The following is a 15,781-nucleotide window of genomic DNA, read 5'->3' as shown; positions in this document are numbered from 1 at the left end:
ATCTTCAAGCCCATAATTTGTTGCCACTCCTCTTACATACAACAATAAAGGTAAGTTAAGTATGAGGCCTTTATATAACCAGAAAAAATAACCACTGAGTATAAAATAACTATAAAACTGGCTCTTACTTAAGAAAACCACTTTAATTTTGATATAATCAAACTAATTATTTAAATTGCTGAACATCACCACCAAGTTTCATTTCCTATTTTCCGTTTTCAAAAATGTTAATGTACCTGGATTGCTAAGGTACTGTCAGGAAAAAAATACTGTCATGTAGTTCTCATACACTGTTGTACATAATTAAATTATTAAGCAGGTAATAAAATCTGTTATCCTAGTACTTACCTGAACTAAAAAATAAGGTGAAATTATAATTTTACCAAAGAATGTAGCTCTGACAGTAAGAATAAATATGAATGACTCTGAATCTATAAAACTTATATCTGGCAATTTGGAATTATCTAAATGTGCACCAGCTATTTATGTGATGCAAAAGTAATGGTTTACAAAAATTTAAACTGTAATCTAAAATTCTCCAATGTCTTTTTAAAAGTAAATTTAGATGAACTTGACTTAATCAAATGACTTCATTTGGAAATGGCAATAATGCATGCCTTAATATTCATATTTATTATATTTATACAATTTCATATATCTTTTACCTACTTTTAATACTTAAAGAATGTTATTAGCCAATTAATATTGAAATACAAAAGTTTATAAGGAAGAAGAAGAAGGAGGAGGAGGAGAAACAAACAAATATAGGAGTTCCTGATCCAAGTTCCAAGAATGGACTCCTTTAGAATATTATGCCAAATGACATGATGTATAACATTAAAACGGCCATGTCTGATTCTCAAAGAATTCTACAACCATATCCATAACAAAAAAACCCACACAGAATTAGAAGAAATTCCTAGTGGTAAATGATCTTTGCTAGACTCTTACATGATTATACTACACAGAAAGATTTTTTTCATGAACATTAAGAGGTAAGACATTTAAAGACAGAGCAGTTAAAATGTGAAATAGTCAGGTACAGTGGTAAATTCTTTTAATCTCAGTTATCCATGAGACAGAGACAGGAGAATTCCAAGACTGAGTACAGCTCTGGCAACTTAGAAATATCCTATCTATATATAAATAAATAAGTAGGCCTAGGGAAATAGCATAGTGATAGATAGAGCAACCCTAGGTTCAATACCCAGTACCACAAAAGGAATAAAAGTGAAATGCATACAACGATAATTATCAGTTTTGTTCACTTTAATGGAGTTAAATTCCAGATAAATTCAAAAAATGTAGGAAACAATGCCCATAAGCACTGTTGCAGATATCATAAACATATATGCCCTTAGCAAGTTTGTATGATTTGCTTGAATAATTTTAATAATTTTACTTGCCTAGTTTACTTTAAAAACATGAATCAGGGAGTTTTGCTTGAATATGTGCTAGATAAATCAATTGCAAGCTCACAGGAAAAAATTAAGAATGGACAATTTTATTATTCCCATTGTAGGATGTTATTTCCAGCATATTACAATGCAAGGCTGGATATTTTCCTTCAAATAATATAAAAATAGGTTTTGCCACAGAAGTAGATGCAAAATTAAATTTTATTTGAAGGATAATACATTTAAGATGGATATTAAGCTCTATAGAAAAGGAAATAATTTCAGACCTAATGAAGAGGGTTCAATCACTGACACAGGATTTTTTTAACCAATTAATTCAATAATGTGAAAATATCAAGGCCAATGCTGTTAAAAGAAAAGGGTTCGGGGTAAAAATGGGAGTTCATAATCCACTTGAATCAAATGTATGAAATATGATATGTCAAGAGCTTTGTAATGTTTTGAACAACTAATAAAAAAGAAAAGGGTTGGTAAATTTAAAGAATCCACAAAAAAATTGTGATTATTTGTACTCAAGTATCAACAGTAGGGTCAATCTTCAAAAACTTCTTTCAATGTATTTCAACAAACATTCGAAGAAAGAGCACATTCATTAAAAAGAAGAAACCTGGTTTTTCATTATTAAAAGAATGGATATATGTATCATCTGACATATATAACTAACAGACATTGTTCTTTAAAACAATATTCAAAATACAGAGTTCTCATTTTAAAAATTTCTGTGAACAAATATTCCAAACAATTTAACATAAACATTCTGAATAGGTGGAATTTTTAGAAAACTCACGTGTATTGGGTTATTTGATCCTGCCTCCTGCCTTCCTTTTTCATCTTCTCTGTCTAGTCCTGGTGGAAGACTGTGGCTGAAGGCCATTAGGTCGGTCTTGGGCGGGTCCTCGCCAGAACACACCCTCTGCCTCCTCTGTTGCGAGTATGACCAGCTCCCCACCGCGCTGGAGCACACCAGCGTGGGCTTCCCAGGTCCACACGCATTCTCGGTGGGCCCAGCCGAGCACCGCAGCGCTGTGTACAGCAACAGTGTGAGCACCAATAGGCTGGATACCGCACAGATGGCTATGATCAGATACACGTTGACATCCACCAGCGCCTCTGCCTGGCCCGCAGAGCTGGCAAACATAGGTGAGGCGGCCTTTGGCGCCTGACGACTCTCCACCAGAGATAAGAGTACTCTGGCGGTGGCCATCAAAACCGGTTCACCGTGGTCCAGAACCAACAGGCGCTGACGTGGCGCATCTGTCTCGTCCAGGGCGCGCGTGGTGCTGATCTCACCGGTGTATAGCCCCACGCGAAATGGACTGCGAGCGCCACCTGCAGCTGGCAATAGCTGGTAGGAGAGCCACGCATTGTACCCGGAATCTGCATCCACTGCACGCACCTTACCCACCACGTGGCCGGCACCCACTGACCTTGATACCAGCTCATTCACGTTCACCTTGCCACCTACAGGAGTCCGCGTCTCCAGCGGATACCGTGAAGTTGTGGGAGCCTGGCAGATTGTTCTCCTTCACGAATATGGTGTATTCAGACTGTGGGAACGCAGGTGCATTGTCCTTCACGTCGGCCACCTCCACCGACACAGTAGCTGTGGTCCACAGCGAAGGCGAGCCCCCGTCTCGTGCAGTCACGACCAAATTATATGCTGACACTTTTTCTCGGTCCAGATCACTGTCCAACACCAGTGAATAATAGTTTTTGAAGGTGGACACAATCTTGAAGGGAACATCCGGCGTCAGAGAGCAGGTCACCTGGCCGTTGACACCGGGGTCGCGGTCGGATACGCTTATCAACGCAATGACTGTGGTTGGCTGAGTGTCCTCACGTACTGGGAGGGACAGAGAAGTCACAGTAATTTCAGGAGCATTATCATTAGTGTCTACAATTTCTACCCAGACTGTACAGTGACCTGCCATCGGGGGATTCCCCTTATCTGTGGCCTGCACTTCAATTTCATAAAACTTATTTTCTTCATAATGTAAAGTTCCATTGACCCTCACTTCTCCATTATTTTCATCTAGTGTAAATAAGAGTTTTCCATTGGGCTTAATTGACATTAAGAAGTATGTTACTTCCCCGTTTACTCCTTCCTCTCAATCGGTGGCATTTAACTTTATCAAAAGAGTTTCTTTAGCAATGTTTTCCATCATTCTCACCTTGTATTCTAATTGATCAAACTCCAGATCATTGTCATTAACATCCAAGATACAGACCAAGAGCTGAAGGGTGCCTGTGAGTTCTGGTTTCCCTCCATCTGTGGCAGTCAGTAGCAAATTAAGCTTCGGAGTTTTCTCTCTGTCCAGTGACTTCTTTAATATAAGCGACAGTCTTTTAGTCGGCTTACTATTCGTTGGTGATTCTAAAGCAAAATACTCATTTTGACTTAGTCTGTAGGTCAGTAGAGCATTCTCGCCTATATCCGCATCAGAAGCTCCCTCTAGCGGAAATCGCGAGTCTGGCTGCTTAGATTCAAAAATCAGCAGGCTTTGTTCTCTGAGAGAGAACGTTGGCGGGTTGTCATTAATGTCCTTCACCTCCACCTCCACATGGAAAACCTGCAGCGGTCTGTCCACGATCACCTCCAGGTGGATGCTACACTCCACGCTCCGCCCGCACAGCTCCTCCCGGTCGATCTGAGAATTCACAAACAAAATGCCATTGTGCAGATTTACCTCCAGAAGGACCCCGCGGCCCTTGGCCTCCACCCGGAACAAACGGGGCACCAGCTCTTCCAGTTCCAACCCTAGGTCCTGAGCCATGCGGCCCACAAAGGTGCCATGTTTAGCCTCTTGCGGGATGGAATAGTGGAGCTGGCCACTCCCTGCCTCCCAGGCTGCCAGAAGCAGAAACGAGATCAGTAGTCGCAGAGTACCCAAACTCCTTCGCTGAAAACCTAACATTGCATACGAAGTTGGCTTCCAAAATAAGATTTTCTTACACTTACTGTATCAGATACTTCAATTCAGGTTTAAAATCTCGCTGAATTTTTGAGAAGTTTCGAAGGATCCTTTCATAGTAGCATCCAACATGATGGAGTCGTTTTTTAGGAGGAATGCCTTACCAGACCAATCCATGAGAGGAATCTTTCTTTCAAGCAAAGAGCGACACCTTGTGCCTGAAATTGTGAGTACTGTGAACTGCATCCACCACCCCAGAATTTTCATGTTTTACCTTACTTTTTTCTAAACAATTCCAAAGTGATTTTTATGGAACGTTCAGATTTTAAGTTGTATTGAAATCAAATATATGTGGAAATGGCACTTTGTTTCTTGAATAACATCAAATTTAAATTCTTTCTATGGTTCTTTTAGAATTATAAAATTATTATTTCACTTATCTAAGTACTTAGAGAAAGAGAGAGTTCACTTATTTAAAAAACCTGTTGGAAAAACAGAGTTAATGTTTACCTAAAGTATTGTCCCTCATACAAAAATATTATCAAATCTAAAATACATATTATCAAAATTGAATTATTTTACTTCCAAATTCCTTTGTAACTGGGTCTGCTAGAAAACTCAAAAATAATTTTGACACTGGAGCTTGTTTTTTGTTTTTGCAGAAGTTAGGGCCCTTTGTATTCTAGGCAAGCCCTCTACCACTAAGCTACACGCCTCACCCTCAAAGAAAAACTTTAAATCTTAGTAATAACAACTCTTCAGACTTTATGTTCTGCATACTGTGCTTTTATCTATATGAATATGCCTTCTCATGTCTCTTTTAATTTTTAAAATTAACATGTAATACTTGTACAAATTTATGGGGTACAATTGAATGTTTTCATTTGTGTATATATTGTGTAATAATCAAGCCAGGGTAATTAGCATATCTACCACCTTAAACATACATCATTTCATTGTGATGAAATGTTCAAAATCATCTCTTCTGGCTATATTGAAATAAATAAAGCACTATTGTTAATTATATCATATCTTTTTTCCTTCAGTTCTGATTCTTCATTATTTACATTTAACTGTCTTCTTGTTACAAGTGACTTTATAGCCATTGAAGAACAATAGGAAAATAATCAGAAAAAATAAATAATGTATTTTCAAGTTTGTTAATTTAAAATACAGAATTTACAAAGGAAAAGTCCCTTGGCCTAGATGAATTATGAATTTGACATAGATGATTTCTCACATAAGTTACATTGTTAATACTATGAGACATCCAAATGGAACATTAAGTAATGGAGGAATAATATAATAGAAATAATCCTTTCAACTGTAAAATGATTTTTTCAAAGAAATAACTCCATGAAGTTAAAAATCACCACAAAAAAATACCTGTACCATTTTGCTACTTCCAAGTCACCAACAATGGTTTTCTCAATCCAATCAAAATACATTAATTAAAATGGCTTGTTGTTGAAGAATTTGGGAATTTCAATAATATATTCATCCAGAACAAGCAAAGTGATTTCTAATATATCTCCTCTGAGTGTCTAAAGATGTGCTTAGAGTTTGGAAATGGAATTTCATAGAATACTAAGTGAAATGGGATTTTTTTTGTTCTCTTTAGATATACATGACAGTAGAGTATATTTTGATATACATATATGGAGTATAACTTTTTCTAATTAGGATACCATTCTTGTGGTTGTACATGATGTGGAGTTTTACTGTTGTGTATTCATATATGAACACAGGAAAGTTATGTCTGATTCATTCATTTGTGTTAAATGTATCTGGAATATACTTTCCTATTCCTACCCACTCTCCCTTCCCTTCATTCCCCTTTGTCTAATCCAATGAACTATTATTCTTCCCTCCCCTGCTTGTTGTGTGTTAGCGTTCCTATATCAGAGAGAACATTCAGCCTTTGGTTTTAGGGGATTGGCTTATTTCACTTAACATGTTAGTCTCCAGTTCCATCCATTTACTGGCAAATGCCATAATTTCATTTTTCTTTAGGCTAAGTAATATTCCATTGTGTGTATATACTACAGAAAATCAGAATTGTTGATGTGAGTTTTCATTGCCTGACACTGTGATTTGGTTATGTTTTCTTTGTCTTCTCATAACCACTTAGGAGAAAAAAGATGACACAATGTAAGTTTAGAGTAGAAAGTGACTCAGAATAAAAATTTTAGCTTAAATATTTTGTTACATAAAGTTGCTTATTTTATATAGGTTTTTTAATAGTCAAGATCTCCCAGGCTGCCTTCAAATTTGGGGGCTCAGGCTATTTTCTTCCTCAGTGTTCATTTTGATGGATCATCTGCAACCAAAAATTATTGCAATAGCATATGAGAAAAATGGTCATCATACTTCTTTGTTGATATTTTTATTAATCTTGACTTTAAAAATACATTCTACTACTAATTTGTGATTTTGTTTCACTTTTTTTCATTTTTACTCTTTCCCCATAACATTAAACTCTTATTAAAGTAAATTAAAATTCTGTTTAAAAATTTAAAAAGTATACACATTTTATGGCACTGAATTCTATTATACACCTGTCATATTCTATTATACATCAGTCATATGAACTTTTAATTCAAATACAACATTTGACCAGATAACAGTGTATTTAAAATGACATTTGAAGCATGTCAATTTTTTATTTTTCAACAAGATAAGCAACAGATTTCCAGCCACTTAATTATGGGAACTGGGAATTGAGATGTCATGCACAATAAGGTTTCTTCCTAAATACAGATATAAATATGAGAAATTTTACTCATGATAGATGATAATATATATTTGAATTAAAAACAGATGTTAATTTAGGGGTCAATTTTCAATAATATGATATTTTGTGATTATACAAACTGGCCCTGGGCAAATGGCAAGTCAATGAAACATTCAATATGGTGTGTGAGTCAATGATCCATCTTTTTCATTAACTATAATATTTCAGGTGTCACCATCTAAATCACCCAGAGAGAAAAAAAATGCTCTATTCAAATTCATTTTGTGGGATGGCCTAATATTTGGCTCTAGGCTAATGCCAATAGGTCATATCATTATCATCATTAACTTTGACTTTGCAAAATCAACTGAGGACTAAGAAATTTGTTCTAGACCTTTACAAAATTAATTTGGTTAGCTTTAAATGCTACCTGTGTATCCTGCTAGTCCTAGTTAGAATGCATAGCTTATGTTATATTAGTGCTATATTTCTTGAAAACATAAAACACAGAAATTAATTTTGTAGCCATTCACAGAACCTCAGGAAGCTCTTTAAAATCAGATTAAAATTCAATATCCAACCACTGTAGGATCTACTGAATGAGGCTGACTCTGCTCTAGCGTGACTTATTTAGTAAACACAATTTCCAATCCTTGTTTAGTTGGCACAAGTCTCTCAGCCAACAATAAGACTGAAGAAGGCTGAACTGAGAAAGACCTACATACATTTAAAGATTTTCATGGAAAACCAAAGCTTTTAAAGCTGTTAAGGAAGTATGAAACATTGTAAACACTTCTGAATCCTTTGACCATGTTCAGGATCCTTGAAGTTACATTATCATTTATACTTGTCTAAAACACTATCCTTATTCATGAAAAAGAACAAACAAGGTCACTCTGTTATGTGATATTTGACTTTGGTGTTTTGCAGCATTATTAGAAAATGCAGCCTATTATGTTTCTCGTGTATTAAATAACTCTTCTTTATCTCTATCACTTCTAAACAATTTATCCATAGTTCTTATAATACAATTCTTAATTATTTACTGATTAAATAATATAAATGCCTCTGTCAATGTAGCAATTGATTAAAACATGTGATAATCATGAATTCTCCTAAGAAAAACTTTCACCAAAAAAAAAATCCTAATGTCCACCTCAATCATAGCACTGCACAAAGTTAATGATTAATATAATCATGAAGGGCTTTTTAAAGCAAAACAGAAAGGAATTCCCTGTATACCAATTGCACTCAATGTTCATAACCAGCACTATTTGATAAAAGAGAAAAGATTTACTGAAGAAAATTCTACATAATGATGAATAAAATAATGGCTCTGGGTCTGGAGTTGTGGCTCAGTGGTAGAGTACTCACCTAGCACAAGTGAGACCCTGGGTTCGATCCCCAGCACCACATAAAAATAAAATAAAGGTATTGTGTCCAACTACATCTAAAAATAAAATATTAAAAAAAAATGGTCTGGATTGTGAAAGATATGCATTTGAACATTATCTCCATTATGTACTAGTTGAAGGGAACTGGAGAAGATAGATAAATATCTCAGTTTCCCTTATCTTTAAAATTTGGATAGTTCTATGTACAGTATTTTACAAATTATCACAAATGAATTGGGATTAAATGAAAAGATGTATTTTAAGCCCTTCATACCATGCCTAACAAATAGAAATTCTCGCAGTCCGGCTGCAGCAAAACAACCAGGGGGTGATGATGACTTGTTTACAGACTCTAACAAGAAATAGCTTATACAGTGTTGGTTTACTATATAATCACCAACATTTGCTCCTGTTCTCCCCCATCTACAGATGGAGAGATTCACACATAATATATGAAGGCGTGGGTGATGGTAACCCCTTTTCTAAAGATTTTCCTAATGTTTATCTTCATGGAAATCATCCTCCTAAAGTTCCTCTTTCTTTTTTTTAATACCTTTTTTTTAATATTTATTTTTTAGTTTTCGGCGGACACTACATCTTTGTTTGTATATGGTTCTGAGGATCGATCCCGGGTTGCACGCATGGCAGGCAAGCGCCCTACCGCTTGAGCCACATCCCCAGCCCCTAAAGTTCCTCTTTCAAAACAGAAAATAGCCACTAACACCTTCAAAGTGTTTCTTTGGACTTTACCCTGTCCATAACTTGACTCTCCTTCCAAATGCAAATATGTATTCACACAGCAGAATCAAAGAGTATCTCATTTGTAATTGAAGTCCAAAAGAACAAAATTGTAATTAACCTTCCATACTATTTAATAGATATCTTTACAGGTTTAATTACAAATTCTCTGGGATTTCTTTAAATAAAACAACTCACATGGTGATGGTGCTGAAACCACAAATTTTTTTTTCTTGCACTGTTGATAATTGAACCCAGGGTTTTGTGCCGGTTAGACAAGTGTTCTACCACTAAAGCTACAACCTCAACACAAAACAAAATATACTTTGTGTTAAATGTATCTGGAGTATACTGTGTTAAATTCTGAATAATCAACAATGAGGTACTCAAGTGGAAGTACCTTTACTGATATTTCATTATTCCTATGCTTAAATTATTAATGTCATTTTAAAGACCACACATCTTGCTAAGCACAGGCAACAATATTGCACTTCACCATTTATGCGAACAATGTCTTAAACTGAAAGCACAAGTACTAATTTTCCTATCTAAAATATTTCAGTACAGCCTTATGACAAGTGCTAAGAATGGAAGAAAATGAGTATGATCTGTGCCCAAATAAATCTTCAAGATAAGTAGAAGAGCTCAATAAATTAAACTGGAAGAAAGTAGCAATGGGTTTAACGGATAATTAAGCAGAATTGACATCATGTTAGTAAAAGGGAAAATATTGTCTATCTAAAAGAGTAGACTTTGAAAAAAAATGAGTTTGATAATACAAGGGTATTAATGATCCTCCCCCAAAATACTAAAACGACCTCCAAAGGCAAGGCTAAAACTCTACCCACTGCAAAGACCATCTCAAAAAAGCATGCTGTTGTTTATAAAGAAAAAAATTGTATATAAAACGAAGCTGCCTCAACCATGCCCATCTCCATTAGCGACAGATAATTTAAAGATATAGAAAGTTAAGAAATAAACATGTTTTAAACTCAAATTATAAAATAAAATGGTGGTAGTTTTGAATACATAAACATGATAAAAAATGGAGGACACCAATTAGAATAGGAAGAATGAAATTGCTGGAAAACTGAGAAGTTGATTGGAGCCTTGTCCATATTCTACATTTCCCATCATGATCTTTGCCTTCTTCCTAGCAAACTTAACTTTCCGAAGCAAGAGGAAATGTTGACTCATCCTATTTCAATATTGGTATTTTGTTATTATATTTAGCAACTGAAGAATATTACTAAGAAATATTCTCAATGACTGAAATAAAATGTGATGAAGATGGCTAGATTTGCAGTAGGCTTTTAATAAACCATCGAAAGAGAAAGGCAAAAACAAATTTAAGAAAACAATGAATTTACAATAGTAAATTGGTGAACTAATATGTCAGTGACATTAACGGGAATGAAATTCATCACGGTATTGCTGTACTCACATTCTCAAAGATCTCCTGTTGGACTCCACTATCTTCAGAACCTGAACCAGGAGGAATACTAGGGCTGAAAGCCATGAGGTCAGTCTTGGGTGGGCTCTCACCAGAACACACCTGCCGCCTTTGCTGAGAGAATGACCAGCTCCCCACCGCGCTAGAGCACACCAGCGTGGGCTTCCCAGGCCTGCACGCGCCCTCAGTGGGCACCTCTGAGCACCGCAGTGCTGTGTACAGTAGCAGCGTGAGCACCAACAGGCTAGATATCGCACAGATGGCAATGATCTGGGTGGGCGTGTCCTGGGTGGACGACACGGAGCACCGAAACGCCAAGTACAACACCGAGGTGAGCACCAACAGGCTGGACACCATGCAGATGGCTATAATCAGGTACACATTGACATTCACCAATGCCACCTCTGGGACAGCAGCTCCAGCTGACGCTCGCAAAGAGGCCTTTGGCGTCTGACCATTCTCCACCAGAGACACCAGAACTGTGGTAGTAGCGGTCAGTGCCGGCTCACCGTGGTCTTTCACCAGAACCAGCAAGCTCTGGCTGGGTGAGTCCGCCTCGTCCAGCAAGCGCGTGGTGCTGATCTCGCCTGTGTACAGCCCCAAACGGAATGGACTTCGAGCACCGCCCTTCGCAGGCAGCAGTTCATAAGACTGCCACGCATTGTAGCCAGAGTCTGCATCTACCGCCCGAACCTTCGCCACCACGTCGCCGGCACCAACTTACCGCAACACCAGCTGGCTCACAGAGCCGCCTGCTCCTTGTGTCCAAGGTCTCAGCAGTGCTGGCGCGTTGTCGTTCTCATGCAGCACGAACACTGCCCAGGGGTGGCACACCAGAGTCCCGCATGCTCACCTGAAACTGCAGCAGCTCCAACTCCTCATGGTCCAAAGGCTGTAAACAAGTCAAGATGGCGCCCGGCAAAATGCCAGGGGGAGTGGTTTGTGAAGCAATGCCATGGAGTCATTAAGTGTGGAGATTCCTGATTGGTTGACTGCTGTATCTAGTTTATGTTAATTAGATAAGCTCTGTGAAATATATAAATATCCCTCTGGTCCTACAATAAAGGGCTTCATCTCCTGCTGTATCAACATATACAACTTGTTCGTCGTCCCCCCACTATTTTGCTGCAGCCAGACTGCGGCAATATACCAAAATTTAATACTTATAACATTTATAAACATTGATGGGGCTCACCATAGAGGTGAGTGAGCATGCCCCAGGAAAGCCTGGATTCCATTCTCATCATCAAGTCAAAAAAGTTAATTACAAGTTGTAGATATGTAAATGACTTTGGAAATCCACCGTTTAAAAGAGGAAGGTGAATCCATAATTTCAATTAGCAAAATATTTTTAAAAAACAATAAAATGAACAGTTGATTTTAACAAGAAAAAGAAGGCAATACTTTTTCTCAATTAATTGTTGGAAAAATATAAGACTCACGTTTTCTGTAGAGGTAGGTGCCTGAGGCAAACTAGGGATGAAGGCCATGAGATCAGCCTTGGGTGGCACCTCTCCAGAGCACACCCTCTGCCTTCTCTGCTGGGAGCAGGACCAGCTCCCCACACCAGCGTGGGCTTCACAGGACCACACGTGTCCTGGGTGGGCAACGCGGAGCAACCCAACGCCAAGTACAGCACCGAGGTGAGCACCAACAGGCTGGACACCATGCAGATGGCTATAATCAGGTACACATTGACATCCACCAGAGCAGCGTCCTGGCCAGCGGCACCTGCCAGTGCCCTGGAGGAGGCCTGGGGCGCCTGGCCGCTCTCCACAAGAGACACGAGCACTGTGGCGGTGGAGGTCAGGGCAGGTTCGCCATGGTCCATCACCAGCACTAGCAAGCTCTGGCGTGGCACATCCATCTCATCCAGGGAGCGTGTCGTACTGATCTCGCCAGTATAGAGTCCCACGCAAAACGGACTACGCGTGACACCGGCCACCGGCAGAAGCTCATAAGACAGCCACGCATTGTAGCCAGAGTCTGCGTCCACCGCCCGCACTTTCGCCACCACGTGGCCCGCAGCAACTGACCGCGACACCAGCTCGCTCACAGTGCCTCCTGCTCCTTGTTGCCAAGGTCCCAGCAGTGCTGGTGCAGTGTTGTTTTCATCCAGCAGGAACACTTGCAGAGTCACATTGCTGCCCAGGGGCGGTATGCCAGCGTCTCGCGCGCTCACCTGGAACTGCAGCAGCTCCAGCTCTTCGTGGTCCAGAGATTGCAGAGCATACACCTTGCCGCTTTTCGCGTGCACTGACATGTAGCTCGACAGCGCGCGCTTGCCCACCTGACGCTCCACCAGAGAATAGGACACCAGAGCGTTCTCCTGCGCGTCCGCGTCATGCGCAGACACCGTGAAGATGTGGCACCCTGGCGGGTTGTTCTCCTTCACCAACACCGTGTACTCAGACTGAGCGAACACTGGCGCATTGTCTTTCACGTCAGCCACCTCCACCAACAAGCTGGCAGTGGTCCACAGCAAAGGTGAGCCTCCATCCGTGGCGGTCACCACCACTTTATAGTCAGATACGGTCTCGCGGTCTAAGGCACTGTCCAACACCAACGAATAGTAATTCTTGAAAGTGGACACTAGCTTGAAGGAGACATGAGGCATCAGAGAGCAGGTCACTTGTCCGTAGGTACCAGAATCGCGATCAAACACACTAATCAAGGTGACGACTGTGCCAGGCAGGGTATCCTCAGATATGGGAAGAGACAGGGAAGTGAAGTCAACTCTGGAGCATTGTCATTAGTACAGTGACCAGCCAGTGGTAGAGAACCTTTCTCAATTGCCTCTACTTGAATTTTGTAAGTTTTGCTTTCTTCAAAATCAATATGTCCTATCACTGTGATTGCCCCACTCACAGCATCTATGTGGAACTTGGATTTTATATCTGGAGAAACATTACTGGAGAATGAGTAAGCAATATCCCCATTCACTCCTTCCTCTAAATCTGAGGCATTGGGGTTAATTACCAGCGTTCCTAAAGAAACGTTTTCTGGTAATCTCACTGTATAGAGTGCCCTGTCGAATACTGGGGCATTGTCATTGTCATCCAGCACTGTGATGAGTAACTGAACAGTGCCAGTCAGCTCGGGTTTGCCTCCGTCGGTAGCAGTGAGCAATAGGTGAAGCTCTGGAGCTTCTTCCCGGTCCAATGGTTTGCGTAACACAAGTCCAAGAGGTTTTACCTGTTCGTGGCTGGGTGGTACATCCAATGAGAAATATTCATTGGGGCTCAGTCTCTAAGTCAGCAGAGCATTGGCTCCGACATCTGCATCCGAGGCGCCCTCTAGTGGAAACCGAGAGTCAAGTGGCCTGGATTCTGCTATAAACAGATTCTTTTGTGTGACTGGGAACACCGGTGGATTATCATTAATGTCCTTAACCTCCACCTCCACATGGAAAACCTGCAGCGGTCTGTCCACGATCACCTCCAGGTGGATGCTACACTCCAAGCTCTGCCCGCACAGCTCCTCCGGGTCAATCCGAGAATTCACAAACAAAATGCCGTTCTGAAGATTTACCTCCAGAAGGTCTCCAGGGCTCTTGGAAGCCACCCGGAACAGGCGAGGCAGCAGCTCCGTCAGTTGCAATTCAAGATCCTGGGCGATACGGCCCACGAAAGTGCCGTGTTTTGCCTCCTCCAGGACCGAGTAATGGAGCTGGCCGCTCCTTTCCTCCCAGGCTGCTAGAATTACCATAAACAGAAGTAGTTGTCGGCTCTCCTTGTTGCATCCACTCAGGTCCACCATTTCAAATTATTGACTTTTATTCCCATTAGAGAGACTTGCTTCAAAATTTAGAAGAATCTTAATATAACTTCATTCCACTCCTTATATGCTGGCCATTGTTTTGCATCCAAAGAGTGAAACAGCAGAACGTCTTTTCAATGGATAAAGGATGAGTTGGTGAATAGGAGAGCAATTGACGGTTTAGAGCGACATCATGTGGCCCAAATTGTAAGTAGGAATTATAAAATTTAGCTTTTTACTAATAAAATTAAAAGTGTATTTCAAACGCTGAATATATTCCTTCATTGTGTTAAAATGTGAAACAATATCTTTCATGCTTCTTGGAGTTATAATTATGTACGTTTAATGAGACCATAATTGTAGCTTTTGAATATTTGGTAGCACCATAATGGCTTTTATGCCTTAGAAGAATTTTTATCAACAGTTTTTAAATAAAGATAAATATAAGTGAAAAATAATGCTAATCATTTAAATAACACTAAATTTAAATTTCTTTGGTTCAGGAAACTTCATATTCTTAGGTTTAATATAACCTGTTAAGAAAACTCCATTGCAATCTGGGGATTTAGTGTTTGAAGTATGTACTAATGGTAGGAAGTTTAGGCTTTTTCTCTAAGGAGGTAAGGAGTATGTGAATGACTTAGATAATTTTCTTATTAAAATAAGCTATTACAAGATTTTTTGAATATATGAAGATAAGAATTTGTATTTGGGTAAGTTTTGAGGAACAAGTATTCTGAATTTCTCTTTTTTTCAGAATTTACATATTCTGATGTAGGAATTCATATTTGTTTACTCTTTCCATCCTTTCTAAGCCTTACGTTTTATGATTACATGCCTTTATTATAATCTCCAATATGATTTGCAGTATTTCTTTCAATGTATAAACATTTCATTAACTAAATGTTTATGCTAATCTGCCATGTGACCAGCAATTGCTTTCAGTCAAGGCTTTTTAGATCTGCTTAGTAATGTTACTTTTCTCAAATGTTTTACCCTGTTCCCAAAAGCAGGTAAAATAATCACATTTTTCTTTTAATGCTTTCCATGTTTGTTGTCTTCCTAAATGAGTTTCTAATGATTGCTGCTTTCCTTGACTATTGCCAAAGCATTTTATTGTGTAACCTTTTCCATCTCAACCTCATTCACCCTCACCAGATACTTACAGTAATATTCCTGAAACACCTTTATCACTATTGCTTCACACTTTCTGATGACTTTCCAAATGACTCTCAAAGAAAGTAAAAATTTCTGTCCAGTTACTCAAAGAGATGTGTGTGTGTGTGTGTGTGTGTGTGTGTGTAGTGTTGGGGATTGAACCCATGGCTTTGTGCCTGCAAGGCAAGCTATATCTCCAGCCCTCAAGAGATTTT

The 15,781-nt window shown here is 39.1% G+C and overlaps 2 pseudogenes; both read right to left on the bottom strand.

The window, feature by feature from the left end:
• Window positions 1–2,127: 2,127 nt before the first annotated feature.
• Window positions 2,128–4,333, bottom strand: LOC143386434 (protocadherin alpha-11 pseudogene; annotated as a pseudogene).
• A 6,286-nt stretch (window positions 4,334–10,619) lies between these two features.
• On the bottom strand, window positions 10,620–14,408 carry LOC143641320 (protocadherin alpha-7 pseudogene; annotated as a pseudogene).
• Window positions 14,409–15,781: the final 1,373 nt, after the last annotated feature.

The sequence above is a fragment of the Callospermophilus lateralis genome, unplaced genomic scaffold, assembly GCF_048772815.1.
Source record: "Callospermophilus lateralis isolate mCalLat2 unplaced genomic scaffold, mCalLat2.hap1 Scaffold_96, whole genome shotgun sequence".
Lineage (NCBI taxonomy): Eukaryota > Metazoa > Chordata > Mammalia > Rodentia > Sciuridae > Callospermophilus > Callospermophilus lateralis.
Note: the sequence above shows the minus strand (reverse complement) of the source record. Positions and strands in the feature narration are given on the sequence as shown.